The following is a 25,544-nucleotide window of genomic DNA, read 5'->3' on the forward strand; positions in this document are numbered from 1 at the left end:
AAGTCGGGATCCATATTCTGCACCCATGAAGTAAATATGTGCATATGCATAGTTCTTTAAACAAATAAAAATGAAATAAATGACATAATGAAATAAAGGGCGAAAGAAGAGAAAAGATTCTTGTGCAGAGAGGTGAGGCAAGTAACTTCACCATAATATTTTCCAAGCTCATTGGCAGCAGAACAATGATTGTGTTCTTGAAGTGACTCTATCGGGATACTGTCCAAGCCTGTTCGCAGCAGAGGAACAATAGAGATGAAAATTGAGACTCTAACATTTTATTTTACATGTGCATATATATACTCCTCATCCCCAATAAAAACAACTCAGTCTAAGTTGCAATGGTATGTGTGCTATCGATGAAGATAATAGTATGGACTATAACCTTAACTCAAGCTAAGTGAATAATTTGTGACAATCAATGAACTGAACAATACTTCCAAAAGATTTAGGCCTATTTTTCATGAGACAAGATCCATATAGAGAGTTGGAGTTGTACCAGTGTGTTTCTAGTGTTGTAGAGACTACAACCACCCTCCAAAAAGTTTCTTATGCTTTGATTTTGGAGCCTTCATTCCTATCCACGAGAACTTATCTTGCATTGATTCAGGTATTCTTGTTACGACATAGAATTATCTTTTAATTAATGCTTGTGTTTTCTTGTTTCTTCACTTAGCTGATATTTCTAACTCACAATTAATCCCCTGATTTGGTCAGACAACAGTCAAGGCTTGTTTCCAGAAACTCTGAAATCCTTGAGGGCAAGTAGCCTTGATGATGGGAATTGTGCAATTCAGACTTGTAGTCAACCTTGAAGGCAAGTAGCCCTGATGATAGGAATTGTGCAGTTCAGATTTGTAGTCAACAGTGAGCTCAGAAATTGTCCTGTCACGGAAGGAAGCCCAACATTGTGCAATCCTTCACTGAGCTCCGAAACGACGCAGTGCACTAAGAAAAAAAGTTGCCCGATTCTCCAAAATTGTGTAGTCTTTCCTAGCAGTGTGCATGGTAAGTTTCCACAAAAAAAAAAAAAAAAAAATAATAATAAAAATAAAATAAAAATAAAAAAATTGAAAAGAAAAAAACATCCCTAAAAAATAAGGATCTATTTTTACTATCTCGAAGGAGACACTTTTGTATTTTTAGAAACTTCCACTAAGTGATGCTTTTTCCTTGATTTTAGGCATGTGCGTCATAAACCTATATCGCTCAAATCTATTTAATTGACACCTCTAGATCTCATTTGCACAGTTGATCTTGGATCTCTAGCAATCCCAAGGAGATCACAGAATGTTTGGTAAGGTCGTCATCACTTTTCTGAGTGAGTGTTGCTTTTGTTGTCTTTTGCTGCTTTTTATGTCACTTTTTGTCGTTTGACTTGTGTGAGTGTTGTTTTACTTAGTTATCTTCATTGTTGCTATAATTTCAACTTATTTTAACTTGTAGAAGTGTTATTCTAAGTTTTTTTCCTTTCACAAGTGTCACATCAGTTTTCATTTTTTTGCATCGATGGTCAACGTTACAGAAACTCTCCTCAAATACTTAGTTTTCCTTTTGTTTGATCAGTTTATACACTTGATCTACGTTGATTCACTCATACTTAGTGATTTTTTCACTCAAGGTTACATCATCATTCACGTGTGCTTGTTTTCAACACTTCCACCAAGCAGATCTACACTTCCCTTGGCCAGATCTTACCTTTCCCAGTTGAGCACTGGGAAATCCTAAGACTCAAGCCACAGCTTGGCCTCTGGAACTGTGTAGTATAGGTTGGTCCAACTGGGCATTGTGCAGTTCCAGGGCTCAGCTTGTCACCTTGGCCACTAAGACTGTGCAATGTGTATTCTCTCCCAATATCTGCCCTGGCTGAACTATACACTACGAGTGTCAAGCCTCAGGCTTCATCATTGGTTGTTGGGACTGTTCAATGCACAATTCCCACAATCATCCAGTTTCCCTTGTTGATAAAAATTATGCAATCCTTCTTCCAATTTCTTGGTTTGCTTCTTGATTATGATTTGAAGGTATATTTTCTCAAGCTAATGTTTTATTTCCATGGGTGTCCTTTTTGTCCCACGGATACCACACTTGTGATGCACTTTCTCCCAGTAGTAATTGTTACCATGGCACAAAAGAGAGATGCTTCAAAATAGACCATTGAAAGAAATATTGGGGAAGAATTTGAGAAAACATCGGTGGAATTTCTAGTGTATGCAGACAGTCAATTGTTTATAGAAAAGGGGTCAACACTAACATGACAACAAGTTAATGACTCTCATTTAATAAAGAGACTTGAGGCAGATTTATAGGACTGAAAGGTGTATCTTAGTATCCGGAAGTCAAGAATACACAAGGTTGCATGCAGATATCTAGCCATCCCATGTGCAGATGTCATCAATTTGATTTTTTCACACATTGATGAGAAGACCATGACATTAAGGAGTTCCAACAGACAAAAGCTTTCTATTTTTCTAGCAGAAGATTATCAGCACATGTATCACTTTCCCAAGCCATTGAAGCTCATGGACTCATTTTTATATGCCACCAACAGTTATGTGAATACATGAGACATTGTCAAAGGCTAGGTGAAAGATTCATCCAAGTTTCGACAGACACCCACCCATTTATATAAGACAAAGTCTCTCAAGAAGGCCTACCATCTCTTGGTTATCTTAGCTTGTAGGATTCGTGGTCAGCAGATCACGGAGACCTTTCGTGAAGGGTGGGTAGTCTTATTAAACTAGGTTGTAAACAAGGGAAATTCATTCATCTGGTCAAATTTGTTGGCTCAATAGTTGAGAGCCCATGTAGCACAAGCCCAGAGTCCTCCCAAGGGTGAGCAAGGTTTTATATGTCTGCATATTTATTGGATTTAATCTATGCACAACATCCGTTTTGTGGCATGAAATATACATGGACACCATGAGAAACTGTCATGCATATTTACTGCAGCCTGCATTCGGATTGCAGTCATCGAGGAGTAATGGAACAACTAACTGACCATTTCATCATCCCACATTAAAATCTCATCTTTGAAGAAGATCCACCTTGCATGTCACTAGGAAAAATGGAGGCAATAGAAAAGATCACATACTGGTACGCCTCACCAGGTGACACCTTCCTTAGAGTGTTCGATAGAGAGAAACCTCTGCATGTTTTACCAAGGTACGCCACTGACAAGCTTGTCATGTAAGAAGTGTATTATCATCTCACCACAGGTTTTTCAACAGCTTTGCACAGGAATAAGAAAGAACCATGACCCAGTCTTCCTTTGAAAATGGGATTATACGAGATAAATAAATTTAAAGTCACATATATCGAGGGAAAGGAGATAGTAAATTTTGCATCCGGTACTCAAGATTTTAATCCATATAATCCCCATGGTATTTTCAAAGACCAATATGCGAGAATTTTCTTCCAGTGGATCACCGGGGCGTTTCATTGGCCAGAGGAGGATCCATGGAGGAACTGCTACAATGCCTCCAAACTCGATGAGTTGATCAGTTTAGCAGGGACTTCATAGGATACTCTACAGAGGGAAGCGATCCTAGAAGAAATAATAGCAAAAGGAAGAAATCCCATGCAGAACAAGGGAAAGAGAAATATTGTCAATAGTCGAGAGAGAGAAAAAAGTTGGAAGATGAAAGTGGATCCTATTGTTATGAAAGAAGCTTTAGCAGTAGAAGAAAAGTGGAAGTATAGGATACAGAGAGTAGAATGGAGGAAGAGACAAAAGCAAAGGTTGAAGGAAGCAGAACTGAGGTTGTAGGAAGAAAAATATAAGTTGAAGGAAGAATAGGAGTTGAGGAGGAGAGAACAAGAAGATAAGAAGAAAGAGGAAGAAGAACAAAGGCAAGGTGCAATGGTAGAAGAAACATCATCAATATAGGTTGAAGAGAAGGAACAGAACCACCCAACATCTGAGGAGGAATCGGGAGCTTTCTTAGCAGATTGAGCACTTGATTGAAGTGAAAAACATGGAGATGTAATAGGAGCTACAAAATGAAGATGTTGATCTGATGACGAGCAAACCATAGGTCATTGTTCAATCTCCACCACCTCTAGCAACAAAGTTGGCTATGAACAAGGAAGAGGATTTTGTTCCTCTTGATGATGATTAGGTGATGGATGTGTACAATCTGTCATTCGATGAGTTCCAAAAGAGGATTGTGTAAGCATGGAGAAAGAATTTTCCGGATGATCATGGATCACTTGCATTGATTAGAGAAAGGATGATAGTTGCGGACACCAGGAAGAATCAAAATGTCATTGCTGAAGCCAATTTGGAATTTGAAGGAGAAATGAGATCAAACATTCAGTATTTGACAGCTGAGAATGAGCAATTAGCACACAACTTCCAGACTGCCATACAAGAGGCAGAACAACTTTGCGCAACAACACATAGCGCAGTTTCCACACAGGTTTATTTTGAGGAGATGAGAGAAACAATACTTTCTAAAGTATCAACACTTGGAGAAACTATGTGGAAGCTCTATGAGGGGTTTTTGACCGTACATAAAGAAGTGTTTAGTTTCCATGCCATGCAACAACAAAGTAGATATTTTGTTAAAATTTTCAAGAACAACAAGCTACCATTACCTATGTGCAATAATGGGCAATGTGATACAAAGTGGAACCGGTTGATTTAGTAAAGAAAATGAAGCCACAGGTAGAGATGGAGGAAGTGAGAATTTGGATGTTGATTCATAACAACAAGCTGCTTGCCTCATTTATTTGCAGCATTCAAGCCTCATATGTAATGTTGTTCAACAGTTTGGATGTCTTGGTGAAAACACACAAGATCCCATTTTTTGGTTCACTCATCAAAGCCAAACCCAGGAACCAAGTCCATGAGGAGATCGAAGAGTACTTAGAGCAACTGAAACATATTTCCACCAAGGAGGATTTGGATTTGAATAGACAAAACATGCATAATTATATCGGTGGTCATGTCCAGATTATAACAATGTTGCTCATTCTTCATAATGAACTTGAAACTTTTTCTAAGACATTGTATTTGGATGTCATGGAGGCTTGATTCTATTTCCAACCAAACACCATCACGTTGTTTGGGCATATCATCACATAGTACCGAGCTTGGCATCAATATGTTACTAAGAAGCATCAAGTGGAATTTCAAAAATCTTCTTTTAAGGCACCTAGATCATCTTTCGAAAACTAATTGTTATAAGAGTCCATATTCAGGGATGGATAAATATGTTCCTATAAGATATGACAATCCTTGATTTCCCTCCATAATCTTGAACCCTCACCCAGTTGTAGTCCTTCCTTCCTCAAGGTGTCTGCTTCACCATTTAATTCTTTATAGACATGTTCAAATCACTTTGAAATAAAAACGGAAAGAACATTTGATTTCATCTTCTACTAATGCCATTCATCCAATTAATTACCAACAAATGATGAAATTTAGTAACACTTGGTAAACATATTCTTCTCCCACAAAACTAGCACAATCTAAATTTAAAGGCTAATCGAAAATGTAATGTGAATCTCATTTGAGCCTATAAATGAAAATAGTTAGAAAACATACATAGAACATGTAGATCAATGTCAAGAACCACTGTTAATGTTATTCCATTGTCATTGAATAAAAATCTACTAGAAAATTTGATATGCAGAATTTTATGTAGCATAAATAAAACTAAAACTCTCCAATATTGACACAGATATGTACCCTATCCTTTTCTCGTATAGATCTTAGTGGGTGTCTAGGTTTACAAAAATATAACTATTACTTAGATCTTGGGATCTCCATGTAAGAGATTGTGCTGCAAGTAGGATCTGCACTCTATTTATCGGATACAAAAATGAAGTTACAAAGACTGTTAAAAATATACCAGAACTGCCTCATATAAATTTAGTGCCTTATTTATAAAATGAAGAGTAAGTATAAACTCATGTTATTCTATCTATAGTTGATTCATGCATGCACACTCATTGTTGGAATACTAAAATTAGTAATATGCCCACAATGCCTTTTTATGCTACATCCTCAAATATTTATCATTATGTTGTATGAACTTTACTGTTGTATGGCTTTATGTAATGTTGTTGTAACAAAAGGTGCCTATATTTTCCATTTGTGCTTCAACCCAATAGAATATGATCAGAGGAAGACTATTTAACAGTCCCTCTTATCAACAAAAGTGTTCTCCACCAATCCAAGTCATCTTTAACTTCCCTTTGGCCAAAGGTTTAGTGAAAATACCAAGTACCTACTGATCTATTGGAGTGTGTTGTAGAACCACAACTCCTTTATGAACTCTTTTCTCTGATAAAATACTATCTGATCTCAATGTGTCTGGATTGATCATGAAAAACTAGATTTTTAGAGAGTTTGATACAACTTTGATTGTTACAAAAGTATCCAAAGTTTGATTTGTCAACTATGTTAATAACTTTCCAAAACTGGTTGGTTTCACAACTAGAAGAACTGGTAGCCATATATTCTGCTTCTGTTGAACTGAGTGTTGCATAAGTTTGTACTTTGTTAACTACTGAACTAGGAAACCATAGTTGAACTTAAACTGAAAGAGCACCTTGAAGTGTTATTTGTGTCACGAGCACTATCTGCCCAATCATAATTTTGAAAACCTTGTGATGCTACCTCTCCATCACTAACATATCTAAGTGCAAAATGCACTGCCCCCTTCCAAGTATTAGAGCTTGTGTTTTGCGGCAACCCGATAAACTTGCCTAGGTTGCACCATGTACTAAAAGTGTTTACTGCAAAACAAATGTTAGGCCTCGTGTTAACTAAGTACAGGAGGAAACCTATCAATTCCCTGTACACAGATGTTCATCAAATCTAAATTAGAATCAACAAAGTACAATGGATTTACAACCACAGGGGAGTAACCATGGGTTTGTTGTACAACATGTGGAATCTCTTCAAAATTTCAATTGCATACTAGGGGAGTAGCCATAGGTTTGAAATCTATCATATGAAATATTTTAAGAATTTCAATTACATACTTATTATGTCCAAGGAACACTTCACTTGCACTTTGCTACACCCCTAGACCCAACAATTACTGCATCAAGCCAATGTCTTTCATGGCAAATTCTCTTGCTAGTTTTTCCCTACACCATTTTGTGAATCTCTTTGAGCTTCCTATGAGTCTAATATTGTCTACATATATGACTAAAAGAAGCAGATTAGAATGATCAACCAAATAGTAAAAATTAAAATCTACATCTGTCTTAGTGAAACCCAAACCTGAAAGTTACACATTGATCTTGGAGTGCCATGAAAATAGTGCATGTTTCATAGGTAGCAGTCCTACTATCTATTCAAGTATTTTTAGAATGTTTTAGAAAACCTCTCTAATACCATTATGAATTTGTTTAACACATTGTAAACAGATTCTTCTTCTAATGGAAACTAACACTGTTTAAATTTAAAGGCTAATCAAAACTGCAGTTTGAACCTCACTATAATCTATAAACACAACTGGAATACATACATTAGAACACATAGATCAATGTCAAAATCCCCTGTTACTATTATTCCAATACTGTTGAATAAAAATATGATAGAAAATTTGCCAAAAATGATTTTGTGTAGGAACTAAAACTAACCCTATTACATATCCATACTCTCACTCTCTCTTATAAGTGACACTTAGGGTTCATAAAAATAGATATATTTCTTAGATATCTAGATCTGCATTCTATCTAACTGATAAAAAAATGAATTCAGAAATACTGCGAAAAATAGAACATGACTTCCTCATCTAACTTTAGCACTTTATATTTAACCTAAACTCTAATGATAAACTTATCCTATTCTAGTTATGGTTGGTGCATACATGCATGCATGTGCCCTTAGTGTTAGAATACTAAAATTTGTGATGTGCCCTTACTATCTATTTATTGTTGCATTCTCACCTACAGATCATTATGTTGTTTGGAATTTAATGTTGCATGGATTTGTGTAGTGTTGTTGTAATAGAAGGTGCCAAGATATATCATGTGTGCTCCAACCTAGTAGAAGATGATCTAGGATACTCTATCTAAAAACAATGAGTTACAAAACACTTGTATTTTTTAAATGCAATTGTGGGTTGCTAGTTTTAATAGTATTGTTAGGGAAATAAGCTCGGTGTAGTTATTTGATCCTCACCTAAATCCATTTTAAATATAATACAGTGAGAGTTATTGAGAATTTGAGATAGAGAACACCTTAGTCTCCCCTTTTTTTTCCTGGGGGGGGGTACCTTCACTAGATCCATGAAAGTAATCCCCATGTTCTAGATTTTTCCATAGGAGCACTGATCAATTTTTTCTGTGTAGGGGTTGATGAAAATGATTAGAAGTTTGAGAAGATTGATTGACCTTGGAAGACACATTGAAAAAAAGTTATATACATTTCTTCAAAGATTCAACATTTCTATCTTTCCAGATTCCCCATAATACTATTAGAGGAAGGCATTTCAAGTCTTTGAGATCTAAGTTTTGTTACCACTTTTTAAAGCACTCTTCATCATAGCCTCCTTTCCACAGTCCTTTATCCTTGCCAAACCATCTATTTCAATCTATATTTCCCTTTAGTAAGGACAGAATATCAGTAAGTGGCCTATGTTCTTTTCACCTCTTCTACACATGACACATTTTCTTGGACTTGATCCATTCCTTCTCTAAAGAACTTCCTATGTGGGTGCTCTATATAAGATTCCCAATTGCATGTAAATAATGAACTTTTGAAAGGTTCTAATCTAGATGTGCTTCCACCATGAGAGTGTGCATTCTGCTATGTCCATTCTTCTTTATTCCTTATCTATGAGAAAGGAAACATCCATCTTGCAATCCAATTTTATCTGATTGCTATTGAGGTACATCAGAAACTCCTGATTAAATAAACACTGAGGATAAATGTCGTGCTATTTATTCTACAATATTGGTTTGGTTCTTTTAGCCCAGGGAAGATGGGTTTTTCATTGTGATTTATTGTGACTTTTTGGTCAATGAAGTGTGATATGTTGGCACTTCGTGAAAATGATGAATGTTTATATTTTCGAAGTTGAAGATTTTACACCAAAAGTTATGAATAATTGGGAGTCGATGTCTGGCTCATTTTCATCTATTATTTGAAGATGTCTGAAATTTGTGAGGTTGTGATGCAAACTTAGATTTGGAAAGATAGCCATCATATTCTTCATGAATTAATATTATTTTATTTAGCTTATCTAATGTCATCTACTACCTGTATTTTTTCAAAATCTATCAAATATTTGCTATTAGAACTTGAAAAGCCATATTTGAAGATTAAGAAGCAACCTATGTTGGAAAATCTCTCAATTTGGCATAATGTAAGTGTTTTCTCTTTATATTCTACTTTTGAAAGACATTTTTTTTACTATTTTTCATCTTCAATGATTCTTTATATGTCACAATGCTTCTTGAATTTATGCCTTACAATGTTTCCTTTGCAACATCTGGTGCAATTGCTAGTGTAACTCTCTTGTTTGAGCACATGAGATATATTATTATTTTAGTTCATCTACATTTCAATGGAATTATTATTTTAGGTTTATCTTTATTTCAACAAAATTATTGTTTTGATGGACATGTTTGTTTTGTAATATGGGTTACACAATTTTTATTTAATTGTTATTATGTATTAAAAGGGTGGTATAGTTTTAATTTACCGGGAACATTTAAAATATTCTTAATAATATTTTAAGATTGAAACATATTTATAAAGTAATTCTATTTTTTTTCTTTTTCATTAAATTTATTAATTAAAAAAGTTGTGGTATGAATGAGTATAATAAAATTAATTATGATTTTTTGAGTATATGGTATTGATTAACCACCATATTGTACGAAAAGTATTTATAAAATAAAAATATTGATGGTAACATGGTGTAGATTTGCAAGACATATATATATATATATATATATATATATATATATATATATATATATATATATATATATATATATATATATATATATATATATATATATATATAGATATATAGATATAGATATAGATATATATAGGGTCTCACTAGCTATTTTACTTAGCAAGTTAAAATGTAAAAAGTGAGTATAAAGGTTTGATGTTCTGGATGAGAAAGGTTGTAGATTTTCATAATAATAATAATAATAATAAAGTTATAATTTAGTTATTTCTTATGATTTATCATGAAGTAAGTAAGTGTGTTGATGCTTATCATAGTACTTTGATGCCTACCAATGTTTTTGTAGCAATTTAATTGAGCCAAGAGGCTCTCTACAACCTAGTATATGGGAGATATGTAGATGTAATGTAAGAACACTTTTAAATGTTGGCTTGATATGTTCAATTTTAAGATGTAAAGGTTTTGCAAACATTTACTTGTTGGTTCAGTTAAATAATCATAGAAGTTTAAAAGTAATCTAGAGCCCAGGGGTAATGATAAAGGATTAAAATTAATCTAGAGCCTAGGGGAGATGTCGTCCTTAAAAAGTTAAAAGTAATAAAAATAATAAAATTCAATTTGTTATATTGTAATTTTATTTTTATTAATAAAATTACTAATAATTTTTTAAATAAAATAAAATTATAATATACATATCACGTTAAAATATATTAGTAGCTATAATTTAAGATGCATTTTATATTATAAGTTATAATAATGATTCCATAACTATATTTAAATTTAATTAATAAGCACACAAAAGCTAGAATACTTACAATAAACTTATAATATAACAATATTTTAAACCATCAATATTCATGCTCACTTTACCATATATAATATTAACTTGTTAATAGGCTTTGTTACAACACTATGGGCCAATACCATGGCTCATCAATACCACATGCCCAAAAACCATCTCTCATTTCACTATCAAAACATTTTATAAATATTTTATTAGACTTTTATTTTATAGCATTTTTACATTTTTAGAATTTTAAATCTTAGCAATTTAAGATGTATCATGAAGTAGGCTTTTTGATTATTTAGATATTTCTCATCTAATTTATATGGCTAAAAAAAACATTAAGTAAAATCCAACTTTATTAAAAAATGACAACAATTTTTTCCATAACTAGAACAAAACAAGGACAAAGTGCAACCTAACTTAGTGAGGAAAATTTCTTAGCTTTAACAAGATCACTTTTTTCTTTTTGAATGGGATGGATACGATCGACTGAATTCAATTGATCAGATTCCAAAATATTTTGAAAATCAACAATATATTTAAGTTCAGGGATTTTGGTATGCCATTCTTGGTCTGATCATATATGATAATATGATAATAGTACCAGCATGCATTAGCATTGCAGGAAGCCCCCACATTCCTTCTCAGCAAGTTGGTGCACTCCAACGTTGGAAATCGGTTTATGCACGCAACGATCAACACCAACAATATTGCATAAGATCTCTTCATTTTAATGGATTACCCTAAAATCCTCAACACTCACACTAGGTCACAATTTAAACTAAAAACTTCAAACTAGAAGTAGCCAACTCTTTCTGACACAGATATCTTTGAAGCTTTAATTTTTAATGGATCCTTAACCGAAAAACTTGATGTGGTCTTAGGCTAAGGTATCCACTATCGGGAATGAAGTCTCTATACACTACATTGAATAAGAACAAGGAAGCTTTGGTTATATAATTGGAAAAGAGAGAGGGCATGGGTTCATGACAACTGCAAAAACCAATTTATTCTTTAAAAACAAAATTTAAATGTTCAATGTTACAAGCAGGTGTGAAAATTGCGTTACAAGCAAATCTCAAAATTTCTAAATCCTTAAGGAAATAATTAGATTATATATATCTAGCAAACCTCTCTCCAAGGTGGCAACATTGACGTACTTGATGTCCCTCGTAGAAATAGATGCAATGGCCGGTCGATTGTGATCGTACATGGAATGCAGATAGGGAAGAATGTAGGCTTCCACTCTCAGTTATGTGGGGAATAGCTTGGCTGCAAGATTTACGTTTGATGGGGATTGCTCCCGACTACTAAAACCCGCCCGTCCGACAGCACAAGAGAAGTGGAATGATACATTCTCGGAATTTTAGCAGGAGCCAGATTTGTGAACCTCTCGCCAGCGGCTGCGGAGGGTGTGTAGAGGAGCGGCGAAAATGTAGGGTCCCCGCCATCTTCCCAGCCGGTGGTGCCATTTTTGGCTCCGTTGATGATGAGAATGTTTCCCTTGGGGAGAATGAGCATGTCACCCATTACTCTAGGGCCGAGCATGTCTTCCATATTCCATTGCGGTTTGGGAGACGTGATCTCCATTCTCCCATAGCTCCTCAAGGCCTCTACGTATTTGTGTTTTTGTTGGGCCTCAGTGAAAGCTCCATAAGGAGCTCCACCGCAAATGAAAATTTCCAGTTTTTTGAAATAATTGGCGGCCTCGAGCAGAAGCATGGCGGAAGAAGCGAAGGAGGGATAGTTCCAGGAGTCATCGCCTCGCATGGTGGGGAATGTTTTGATGACTTTGTTTCTGTTGTAGTCCAAGAGTATGGAATCCTTGTTAGCGAAGATGAAGAGGTTGTCGTCGGGAACCAGATATAGAAACGGATACAGATTGTTCTCCTCTCTCACAGTGTTGGTCTTCACCAAGAATGGTAGCTTGAAGGCCTCACGGTCCCTAGGGTTTCTAGGTATGAATTCGTAATTAAACGATCTCCAACCACCTACTACTAATATGAAATTCCCAGAGCTTCATTATGTTTTGACACACATTGTGTATATATGAAGTTTTCCATTGTAGATATTCCTGTTGACTGCATATTAGGAAATGTCTTTCTAGCTGCAGTAAAGCCCCATGGCTCAGCCAGGCTAAAGGGAGGAATAGCCGGCTATTTTATCTCTGTTCCTACTTCAAAAGGTAAAAGAAAGAAATTTAAACTTCCTTATGTCTCAAGTCCAAAGATTTCAACAATGGTCCAAGCCATGCAAAAATTGGATAAAACAGAATCTCTGTTGGCAGATCTCAAAGATCTGAAAGGCACATTAAGGGTTGAATTGTAGCTAAAATTGCCCCAAATAAAAAGAAAAATCCAGGATCTAAAAGAAAAATTGGAAGAAACATGCTGTTCAGAAGAGCCAAATGCCTTCTGGCATAGAAAGCAGCATACTATCAAATTGCCTTACAAAGAAGGATATACTAGAAAACCCTGTAAGAGCAGGGCCATCCCAATGAGCAAAGAATATATAGATCTTTGCCAAAAAGAAATCCAGCAATTGCTTGACAGAAGACTGATCAGAGAATCTAGTAGCCCATGGAATTGTTACAAATTCTATGTGAATAAAAGAGCCGAACAAATTAGAGGAATTCCTAGACTTGTTATAAATTATAAACCTCTAAATTCAGTTCTGGCTAATGACACCTACCCAATTTCGCACAAAGGAGATTTGATCAGAAGAATTGCACGTGCTAAGGGCATTATGAATGGAACGTAATTCCATTCGGCCTCAAGAATGCTCCCTCAAAGTTCCAGAAAGTGATGGATGATATCTTCAAGCCATACTTTGATTGGCTAATTGTTTATATTGATGATGTTTTAATTTTTTCCAAGAATATTGATGACCATTTCAAACATGTCAATATTTTCTTGAAACTGGTTCAAAAGAATGGATTAGTGTTGAGCAAGAAGAAGATAGAAGTATTTCAGACTTCTATAAAAAATTTGGGACACACGATTTGCAACGGACAAATTTCTCTACAATAGCATGCCATCGAATTTGCAGATAAGTTTCCAGATGGGCTTAAAGACAAAACACAACTGCAAAGGTTTCTAGGGTGCCTAAATTATGTCAACAATTTTTACCAAGATTGTGCCAGTGACAGAAAAATGCTCAACAAATGACTTGGTAAAAATCCTCCTGAGTGATCAAATCTCCACACCAGAGCCGTCCAAGAAATTAAAGCCAAGGTAAAATCTTTACCTATATTATATGTAGCTGATGATCAAGCTTTTAAGATAGTTGAATCTAATGCAATTAATTTTGGATGGGGAGGAGTCTTGAAACAAAGAATTGGAAAAGAAGAACAGGTTGTTCAATTTTCTTCAGGAGTCTGGAATTCAGCAGAACAAAACTACTTTGTCATTGAAAGAGAGGTAAAAGCAGCATGGAATTGCATTAGCAAATTTGAGGTGTATTTGATAAACAAGCCTTTTCTTCTCAGAACAGATGCCTCAGCTATGCAGAAATTTTTATCTAAGGATATCAAGAAAGCTGGAGAAGCAAAATTTGCCAGATGGCAAGCACTCTTTGCAAATTTTGATTTCACAGTAGAACACATCAAAGGAAAAGATAACAACCTTCCTGACTTCCTCAACAGGGAATATATAGAACAAAAGGAAGCTCATGTTATTATCATCATCACTGAATGGGATAATAATCAGAGACAAGAAATCTTGAAGACTGTGCCAGATGATTTGGAGTGGGAATCTTACAAAATAAACTGGAAATGGACATGGCAACTCCGCAATACCAAAGTACTGGATGATAATCTGCAGCCCCATACAGATCTCCAATATTATGTGCCAGAAAGAAAGGTCTACCCAAAAGGAAGAAAATGGATACATGACATGGTCTATGATAAAGCCAGAAGAAATGCTGAAGTAGCAAGAATAGCATTAGAACAAAATTTTCATGATATTGCTACTATCTGGTATCATGGAGGGAAAAACACAGGAATATATGAAAGACATGTCTGTATCTATAGGACCAGAGATTTATGGAGAGAGCCTGGTCATGGTAAAGTTCACCCTGCAGCTCGATGGCCCAGAAATGTTACCCATATCATGTTTCTTGACACTGTTTATGATTTTCCAGATTACAAAAAACTCTGGTGGAAATTTTTAAATATTGATGATCAAACAGAGACACATTATACCAGGATCGAGTTTAACACAATTGGCCACTACCAAGGTTATCAGCAATGTGAATGGTTCAGATATTGGTGGAAAGACTATGGGATGAACATGACCGCTATGGATCCTATAGAGCATGAAAAATATTGTAAAAATATGGGTAAAACCTGTATTATGCAATGTAACAAAGAATGTAATCACCCAGTCTATCATACTATAAACGAAATGGCCAGTACTGAATGGACAACTTATCAAACAGCCCCATATAATAATTCCCTTGAAGAATATATGATAGAGCACATGGAATGGCTCATCCTTCCCAAAGTACAACATCAAATCGTGCTGGGGAGGCCCATCATCGTCCGACGAATCTGCACCAAAACATGGGACACTATGCAATATAAGCAGGACCGATTTCCAGATCTCAAGATATTTTGATGTGAACCAGTCACAAGGGCTAAATTGTGACCAGTTTTCTCGTGGGCTTTACTGTTCAAAAGCCTCCACAGTGTAATATTCTCCATCAATCTTTTCTCGTGGGCTTTGGTACAAAAGCATCCACTTTGTAAGCAGTCATGATAACTGTAAAATTTACTTTAAGTACAAGAATCTACTTTATAGACAATATCTTAGCGTTACCCAAAAGCAATTATTCGGTCCATCTTATAGAATGAATATTGTGCGGACGTCGCTTTGGTAAAAGCTGGAAAGTAATGATTCTTTCAGCTTTAGGTCTTTTCTTTGATCTGACTAGCAATAATGTTTGTCCCCGCTCTCTTCTTATATAAAGAGGGTAAGGCTCATTTGGTAGGCATCAGAGTTTAGAAAGTCTGAGTCTTGAGTCTTGGGTGCTTTGAGTCTTTTGAGTCGAGTGTATTTCCTACTCTACATATGCGGACCTCAGGGTATGATCTGCTTGCACCACGAAAGATTCACTCAAGTCCTTAGGTGGTTTGGAAGCCTACGCATCAGTGTGCTCGGCACTGGTGGGAACCTAAAGTGGCTGAACCATTAGTAAAAGTATTTCTATTTATAGATATCTGTCATAAATTTCTGAGGCAGAGTCTGTCCATCACCAGGAAGCCTCCGGTATTACTTGTTCTTTATGAATGGTATACAGTCCAGTAAAAGCGACGACAGTCAATCTCTGTAAATAAATTTTCTCTCTCTGTAATACTTTGAGTTTCTGAAATAAAATGAGTACACTATATTTCTGCAATCAAGTATCTCTGTGATTCAAAAAATCTGCTGCGATAGTAGTTCTGTTGAGCTTTCATTCAAAGTTCGCAGGAAGTTCGCCAAAGGATCGAAGGGACACCAAGGTTGTTGTAAGGCATGGAAGCCATTATGTAAGCCGAAAGAGTGTGAAAGATTTGAGTAGGTTCACCACTGGTTCACCAGGAGTTGGCCATAAACACTAATGAAGAGGCACAGCAATTTGCAAGCTCGTGACAGGAGCCCCTGCATAAAATTGGTATCAGAGCCAGTAACGTCTGGTTCTTGAGGTTGGTACTCTGAAATCTAAAAGTACTCTAATTTCAGAAATGGAATCGTTCAAAAAATATGTTTCTTTCCGAGAACTTGAAGAGAGAGATTCTCAAGATGAGGAAAACCCCTTGAAAGAAATGTTTGCTAGTAGTTCTAGTATAACTCTTAACTCTCCTGAACTTACTTATGAAGAAACTCAGCCCTCTGCCTGGTGGGAATTTCCCGCTATTACCTCTTCAGATGTCTATAGTGACTTAGCTCCATTCCATTTAATTGCTGCCTCTAGAATAAGTATTAAAGAATCTGTTAGTCAAGTCCAAGAAAACTCCGACAGTATCCAGACTATATCTCTACTTAATCTGAAAACCTTACAAGCAAAAGCAAAGAAGCTAAAGGCAAATTATTTGCATTTAGGGTGCATTCAGGTTGGAATCAATCCTTTAATCCATAAATGATTACACACCTTTGTGCTTGCTACTGTAAGAGACATGATGCACAACAAGTATACAGATTCCATTATTGGCAGAATTGTGGCCCCTCTGTTTGATCATCCAGTCTATTTTGACTGCTTCCCAAACTTCTCTGTGTATGTCTATAATGAAACCATTGAAGAAATCCTGCAGTTGCAGATCCAAACAATGGGTTTTGATATGAAGAAAAAGAGAAATCATATAGCCATACAGACTAAAGCTTGTTTCCGACATACAAATACTTTTTGGTCAGCCATCCGTCACACACCCAGTAGGGACTCCAAGTCTAGTGTTGTAGTCAAAACAGATCCCAAGAACCAAAAGGTTGAACATCTATTAATCAAATGGGAAGACTTGCAGTTTCTAGAACATTGGGTTGTAAACCATTCTAGGCCTCATATACCTAGAAATATCACCTCTGCAAATATCACTGAAAATTCTTCCAGTGCAATTATTTCTTTTCCCCGAAGATCAACCATTGACCGTAGAAGAATTGATGCTGCTTGTAAATCTTCAAAATACTACAGAGATCCTTCCACTGTTGATACCGCCTATTCATCTTCATCCTCATGTAGACATAACTAGTTATATGAATTAGCCCAGCTTGTAAATTACTCTTCCTTAGAAGTAAAATGTCCTAACTGTGAAGATACCATAAATCTGCTTACATTATCCGAACAAAATGTTCATCAACATCATAATCCAAGAACTGGTATTGCTTCACCTTCTACTTCCATTAATTCGTGTCTGAATCCTAAATGCTCTGACATTCCCTTCCCTCATGAGCTAGAGCCAGATTTAGACCATGTCCTTATGATACATACAGTTGAGGAAGAAGATCCTAGACTTACTAAGATGATATGCTTGATGAAACCATCAAAACCAAGATATGGGCTAGGAAAACTTGAGCAATCCCAATTAATTCCAGAATGCAGATTTAAACAAATTCCTTCTGACTGTAAAAAGCCTGCAGTAATGGAAATGCATAAGTTCTTTTCACTCATGGATGGATGTTTGAAGTCAGAAATCAGTGCCAAATGGATGAGAGATATGTTGAACTGGGATTTGTATACAAATCCTCAGGCAGAAGAATTTGACCAAACATACACCTCTGAACAAAAGAGACAGTTGGCAACTAATTGGAAATATTATATGGAAGCAAATAACACTTGGATATCTTTCTATTCATGGAAAGATATGGTTGCCCCTATAAATGTTTTCACTGGAACCACCTCTAGCACTACAACTGATAAGCATGGATGGACTACATTTGATGGGTCAAAAGTAGAAAATCCTACTACATTTCCTCCTTATAAAGGAATTATCTTAGGAGAAAATACAAATGCAGCCAAAGCCATTCCTCTAGTCCAGAAAGATGACAATGCTTTAGGCATTGATGGAAGAATCCAAAAAGCCAGTGAACAATTAAAGTGGAACAATACTGCTATCAAAGGCGTGGAGATGAATGTAGCAAAAACAGAAGATGTAAAGAAGCAGATAGATGTTGTATAGTCTTCATTGAATAATGTAAATAGTTGTTTGAATAATTTGCAGTTTGATTCCAGCATGACTCGCTCTTATACCAGAGAATCAATAAGTAAAATAGAAGAAGTAGGAGAAAACTTAATTGGACACATGGGTGTAACTAAGACTCTCCTTACTAGCTTAACAACAAAAATTGAAAGGATACAATTGTCAAAATTTGAAAAGCCAGTTCCAAATTCTTTTATGGTAAAGAGAAATATTAAGATTGAAAATCCTGTGAGAAATGTCTAGAAATTCCCTCTATTGTTTCCTAAAGAAATTGCCTCATCATCAGGAGCTGATGAATCAGAACATATTAGTATTGCTTCCTTATTTAAGGAAACAGGGGCAGAAGCAGAAAAAGAGCAGAAATCACCAGAAACACAGATTCTTCCAATCTATGAACCTCTGGAACATAGATTTTCTATATATTCTGCTCGTGATATTGAAGGGAAAGGGAAAATGCCTGAAGCCCATACATTCTTCCCTGACTCTCACAGAGAATGGAACATAGACAACATGAGTATTGGCCAAATACGCCAAATGATAGATTTAATGTACACTGAATATAAGCTCATGTGTCTCAGAGGCAAATCTGAAATAGATGCTTGCAGAACCGTCATTCAATGTTTTACAGGTACTCTCTTCAGGTAGTGGGACACTGAGTCCTCTCCTAAACTCATTGAAACAATGGAAGCAGAAGTTCTCAAGGATGAGAAAGGAGATGTTATTCATAATCCAGACGACACTGTCATCAGCAATATGATTGGCGCACTGACATCAATGATTTTAGAGCATTGGTGTGGCAGTGAGACAGAGATAGCCAATAAACATGAGGTTATTCTTATGAACCTCAAGTGCCATAAAATGTCGCAGTTTGATGATTTCCATAGAGACTGGATGCAGCAGATCTATGAGGTAAAAGACTCCAAGAATTTGTTGTGGAAACAGGTATACCTTGCTGCTTTACCTTCTAGATTTGTTGATTATATAAGAATGAGAGAAATTTTCCAGTTACCGTTTGAATCTTATACATGGGGTGACATATATTCCCATACTAAAAAGACATTAGTGAGTCTTTGTACTAGTTCAAAGGTCAACAAGTCTCTAGAAAAATTATCAAGATTACCAGATAAAAAGTCCATTTGCAGCAAGTATGGACTCATGATAGATGATCTTTTGGTCAAGAAGAGAAAGTCCAGAAAAAGAGCCAAAAGAGAATTTAAAGAGACTTTCTACAGGAATAAAAGAAATTACCCAAAGGATAAAAAAAGATATCCTGCAAAGGATAAAAATCAAAGATATAAAAGGAAGGGTTATTATAGATATGTCCCAAAGACTCATTATTACAACCCCTCTGATATTCATTTGCATTCAACCAAACAAGAAAAGTGGAATAAAGTTACTTGTTGGTTGTGCGGCTAGAAAGATCTGGTTGGAAGAGTACCACTTCCAGGAAAGCAGCGCCGTCTTGCTTTCGATCCAGTCCCAGGTTGAGTCGACGGAAGGCGTGAAGTAGCGGACGACCTTTTCTTTGTCCTGCCACCCGCCTGTCCCGACCAATGTCCCGTGGTGAGAAACGCGCCCGACGAACAAAAGGTGTTCGTCGACGATTGCAGCTGCCTCACCTCATTCTTCACCATGTCGTACTCCACCGAATGTGCTCAGCAACGATCTTCTTGCGGCGTGGGCCTCCCAACGTCCCTTTTTTCGTGGGCACCCATTTTTCGTCTGATCGTTCATGATAACATTACCAGCATGCATTAGCGTCATATGCATTGCAGACAGCCCCACGTTTTGCATTATGAGCTCCCATTGCCCAGTCCACGCCTCCTTAGCAACTTGCTGCCCTGCAAACGTTGGCGATCACATTTACGCACGTAACAATGATCACCACCCACGGCGATATGGTATAAGATTTCTGCATTTTATTGGATCACGTTAAACTTTAAACTAAAAACTTCACAGTTGAAGTACCCAACGATTCCAGACACCCACAACTTGAGGTTTTAGATTTTTAATGGATCCTTAACCTAAAAATCTAGATATGTTCTTCGGCTAAGGTATCCATTACGAGAAATAAGAAAGGGACATACACTTATATAATCGCAAATAGAAATGGGTCCTGCAAAATCGAAAATTCAATGTGCAATGTTACAACTGTCACTCGAACTTCCCGCGATAATTAGGCTCTATGTATCGAGTTAACCTCTCCAAGTGACATTATTGACGTCAACCATGTGACAATTGGTTGCAACAAACTAACCATTTACAATAAGGCAAACAAGGACCACTCTCATTGGAGTAACGTAATTTTTTGGAATATGGGTCACCAAATTTTAATTTTACTAATGATGGTATAGTTTTAATTTTGATAGAAATAATTGTAAAATGTTTTTTATAATATCTACCATTACATATTTAAAGTAGCCATGTTTATTTTCGTTAAATTGGTTAAAAAAATTGTTATAGTAAATAGTGTTATATGAATCACATTTGTTGGTTCAAAAAGCGTCACCAAAATTTTCAATGTGATTTTTTCCGAAAAAATATTTGATATGAAATGAATTATAGTTTTTGGGAATTATGGTTTAAGTCATATTATAACAAAGTTTATTTACTAAATAAAAAATTTCATTGTTAAATGGTGTAGATTTTCATGATTAAAAGTATAGTTAATTTTTTTTTAAATGTATATATGTTTAATTTATATATAAATTCTTTTCATAATTAACAGTATTAATAACAATTTAAAATAGTTGTGAGAAATCTTACTACGCAAGTCCTTAAAAATATAAAGTAAAGTAAATCTCTGAGATGAACCTCTTGCAGGAAGGCTCAATCGCCGATTCTCCTAAATACAAAAAATAATAATAACAATTTAAAATAAAGTTATAATTTATAATAAATAAATATGTGTTTTGATACTTATGATAGTATTTTGATACTTATCATGTTTGTCAATCATTTAGTTTATATAATTGCCTTAATAAATAGTGAAAGTGAAAAGATATCTGTTATAAAATTTCTTCCTATAATAACTATGTAAATAACAAAATTTATATGTATAATAATAATGAGGTAACTATTTTGAGATACATTCAAATATGTGTCTATATAGTTTGGGTTAAACATTATATTTTACATAAATTATTTTTAAAATTTTGTAAAATAATAATTTCAAGTGAAATGATAATTTATTTAAAATTTTGTAAAATAATAATTTCAAGTAAAGTGATAATTTAATTAATTGTTTTTATATTCATCTATTGGCCATTTAATTTACATAATTAAACTATTTCAAATAAATTACTTTAATTTCTTTCCCAATAAAATTGAAATCTTATTTTAATAAAATATTGACTGAACTCTATCCATAACAATAATATTTACAAGAAAACAATATATGATATAGGTTTGGAAAGAAAATATAATTTTAGTAAAATGAAATACAAGTAATTTAATAAATTATTTGAATAATAAAAACTAATGATATATTACATTTATATAGTAATCTAATAAATTATTTGAATAATAAAAACTAATGATATATTACATTTATATAGTAATGTAATAAATTATTTGAATAATAAAAAGTAATGATATATTACATTTATATAGTTTAACAACGATGTTGATTGGTGATGATTTTGTTAAAAGCATAACTAATATTATTTTAAAAAATGGTATTCAAAAACGTAATTTCCGTTAAAAAAAAATTAAATACAAAAGGTGTTTTTAAAAACTATTCTTAAAAATTAAGAACATTGAACTTAAAATAAATGAATTTTTGGAGACGCTTCGGGAAAAAAATCCTTTCATAAGTTCATTTTTTTTAACTTTATTGCTTGGCCATCCAAAAGTTATTAATCATCTAACTCTCTCAAAGATTATGAAATTTTCAGTATATATGTAAATATATTTTGAATATTTTATGAAAAATATTTTTAAAAATCATTTCTTAGCGACGGGTTTGTAAAACAATATGCCAATATTATAAGCATTTGAATGGATTATTTATATATATAGAAAACATTAAAAAAATATATCAAATTTATTTTTGTTTTTATTTTTTTTCCGGTCAATTTAAGAATTTTGTATTAATCAAGAAAATTAAAATATTTTGATCTTTGTTGCTTATATTAACTGATATTAATTATATGCATATAAAATTCATATTTTTTTTATATCTCTTTAGGCTTAGAAATCCTCTAAACAAGGAAGCATCACAACTTAGATTGAGGTCACACTTCTTACTCATCCACAAGTGCCCAACCAAATGCTACAAGGCAACGTCCCCAAGGGAATCGTTGTCGTCATCACGCCGCTAAAGCGTGAACACCACCGTCAACCCATGACACAATAGCCACCAACACTAGACCCCTCACTAAGAGGACTTGGGAAATATAAACCCCACACTAGATGAGATGCATTAGAGTTTGGAAAAAAAGACCATATCCAAACCATAAAAAACATGGTCGCAACTCAAATATGTCGTCATAATCCTAGGAAAGAAGGCCATCATAGGGCCAACCAGAAACAAAAAACAAGTGCTTGAGGAGGAATCCAAAACCCATCACCCACCACCCAATATCATTACTCATTATTTGAACAAGACACATTTGTCCGAACACGAACACTTGAGCCGTGAGGGTCTCTAATATCTCCTCCAATTAACTCATAAGGAACATGGCTTTCCACATGCATGAGGCGATCATCCATTTTATCCACACATAACCACAAGTTCCTCAACATCCCTTTAACATCCTCCAGGGAGGCAAAAATGTTTTATTTCTTGACCTATTTATCTCTTAGTACCAAACCCAGCAACGTCTTCATTCTCCAAAGAAGTGAAGTTAAGTTCAAGGATTGTTTCTTTCTACACCTTGCGTGACCAGGGTCTGGCGCCCACCATGTCAGGTCTTTTAGCAATTCTGGGTTAGACATAAATTGCCTCTCCTCCCCAGCTTTTATCTTTAAATCCATTATCTCTTAGCATGTTTCTAGTGGAATCACATTAAAATATGTTGCCACGGAGTCATGAGTGAAGATTTGTGCTCCCCTTTGTCCCAGCTAAGATTTGTCATCACAACCCCTTCTACTTCTCTACCTCTGTTTTGGCGACATCTTTGAGTCATGAAGAGATAATATTGGTTCCTATGGGACTTTCCCCTACCTGCAAAAGAAAACACAGACCAACCTAAATCCCTCTCAACCAAATCCCTATACCAACACACAAGATCATCACAATAAAACCAAATGTCAAAGGGACTAGATTTTGACAATAATCCACCCAAGTAGGTAAAAGATGACACAAATTCAACCACCAACTTAATTCCCTCCACCATTGGACAAATCAAGCACCACCCAAAGACTGCGGACCTACCAAAACCTAGTGAATAGAGACCCAACTTCAAATCACTCTCCGAGAACCTAAATAGATAAGAAAATAAAATTTCCCATGCCAAATTCTATCACAAAAATCAACATAGGAAACCCAGGGCACTAAAAAACTGACATTGACCCAGACACCCAATAACCCTAGACAAGTCAAGAAAAATACATGACTTCAAGATGCAAATGACAAGCCAAGGCTGAGACTTACACCATGTTGGACCCAAATTACCACATAGACCCTACAAGGTATCTATCCAAACTAGACAAAAGACCAGAACAAAAAAATAGACTTACAGACTGAGTGCTCCAACCCAAATTGAGATGGTTAACTCTACCACACAGCGAGACCCAAATGCACAAGCCACCACTATCTCTATGCACCAGAGGGAAAAGAACAATAGAGTTTCTTTCCACCTCAAGTGAAACTCCAAGACCTTCCATAATAGGGCTACTATCGTCCTCACCTTCTTAGATAGGAGGCTCTAGAAGGATGAGGTCTAACCCTCAACTCTGATTCTCTCTTCCCAAGTGAAACCACTAATTATCCCTGTCATTACAAAAGCCATTAGACAAGAGTTTATTTGCATGCTCATGTATGTGAAGCACTCGCCATGTACCAAAAACATTAAATGGAGGATTGAAAGCTAGAGGGTGGTGGGCACAATGCCCCAAGCCCTGTCCCATTTAAAATAACACCCCCATCCCCATCGGGGACTAAAACATTAAATTTATAAACACGTTTCAAAAATATAAAAATGTTGTTTACATATTATATAAATAAAAATAAATGCTAAGAAATATAAATTTAGAACATAAATATGAAAATTGATTTATTTAACTATAGAGGAAGTTGTTAACATATATGAAAATTTATTATAAATTACTAGAAATGAATGTTTTGCCAAGTATGTGGATTTTCATGTATCATTTTTTACAATAACCCTAAAACAATAGTATTATTATATAATAATAATAATAAATATATACATTGATTATGAGTTCACAATGAAGATAATAAAAATATAAAAACAAAATTTTATTTTATATATATATTCATCTTAAGTCTATCAAATAAGGAGGGTGAACCGAAAATGTACTTTTAAAAAGGGAACAAATCCACATCAAGCTAAACCTATGACCTAAATATAGAGGGATAATCCATCAAATATAACTTAGATCCTTATTTTTTATGAGTGAGCACTAAAATATTCATTTAGTTCGTGTAATAGTTTTAATTTACATAACATGTTTGAGGCACTAATACACCATAAATTTTATTCCAAAATACTGTAATGACGCCCCTATCCAATACATAACCTAAATATTATTTTTTGTAAGAGATGAAAGTTGATTTAGGATATGTTTATGCTCATTAGACATAGAGATGAATATGTCGAGGTTTACACTCTTTGGTGTTAATTTAAAATCCTTGAAAAAGGCCTTGCCAAACCATCCCCAATGTTCATGAAATATTTCAATGACATAGATATGATACATGTAGGCCCATGATTCACTTTATAGGGATGCTGTGATGGATTTATATAATGTGCATGTTTCATAAGTTACAAAGCCTATTTTAAGCCTTGATACGTTTTTCTCTTCTAACACCGTGTTTATGGCTATTGGAACCATCTCTAGTGTGCAAAACCATGTAATAGCATCCATATGATACTTAATGCAAACTATTCACATTTTAATTATTATTTGGTAATTTTGAACTATGTGCATAACCCATCAGCTATAAAATCCTTTTTGTTTTTTTTTAATGAATTAAAGCATTGATGATACTCCTTATTTCCTTGACGCAAGG

General features: G+C 34.9%; 1 pseudogene; it reads right to left on the minus strand.

Moving 5' to 3' along the window:
- Nucleotides 1-11,958: 11,958 nt before the first annotated feature.
- On the minus strand, nt 11,959-19,980 carry LOC149172535 (aldehyde oxidase GLOX pseudogene; annotated as a pseudogene).
- Between the last annotated feature and the right edge of the window lie 5,564 nt (nt 19,981-25,544).

This window comes from Pinus tabuliformis, chromosome 4_2 (assembly GCF_031772625.1).
Source record: "Pinus tabuliformis cultivar Carrire ecotype Pingquan chromosome 4_2, CPIR1, whole genome shotgun sequence".
Taxonomy (NCBI): domain Eukaryota; kingdom Viridiplantae; phylum Streptophyta; class Pinopsida; order Pinales; family Pinaceae; genus Pinus; species Pinus tabuliformis.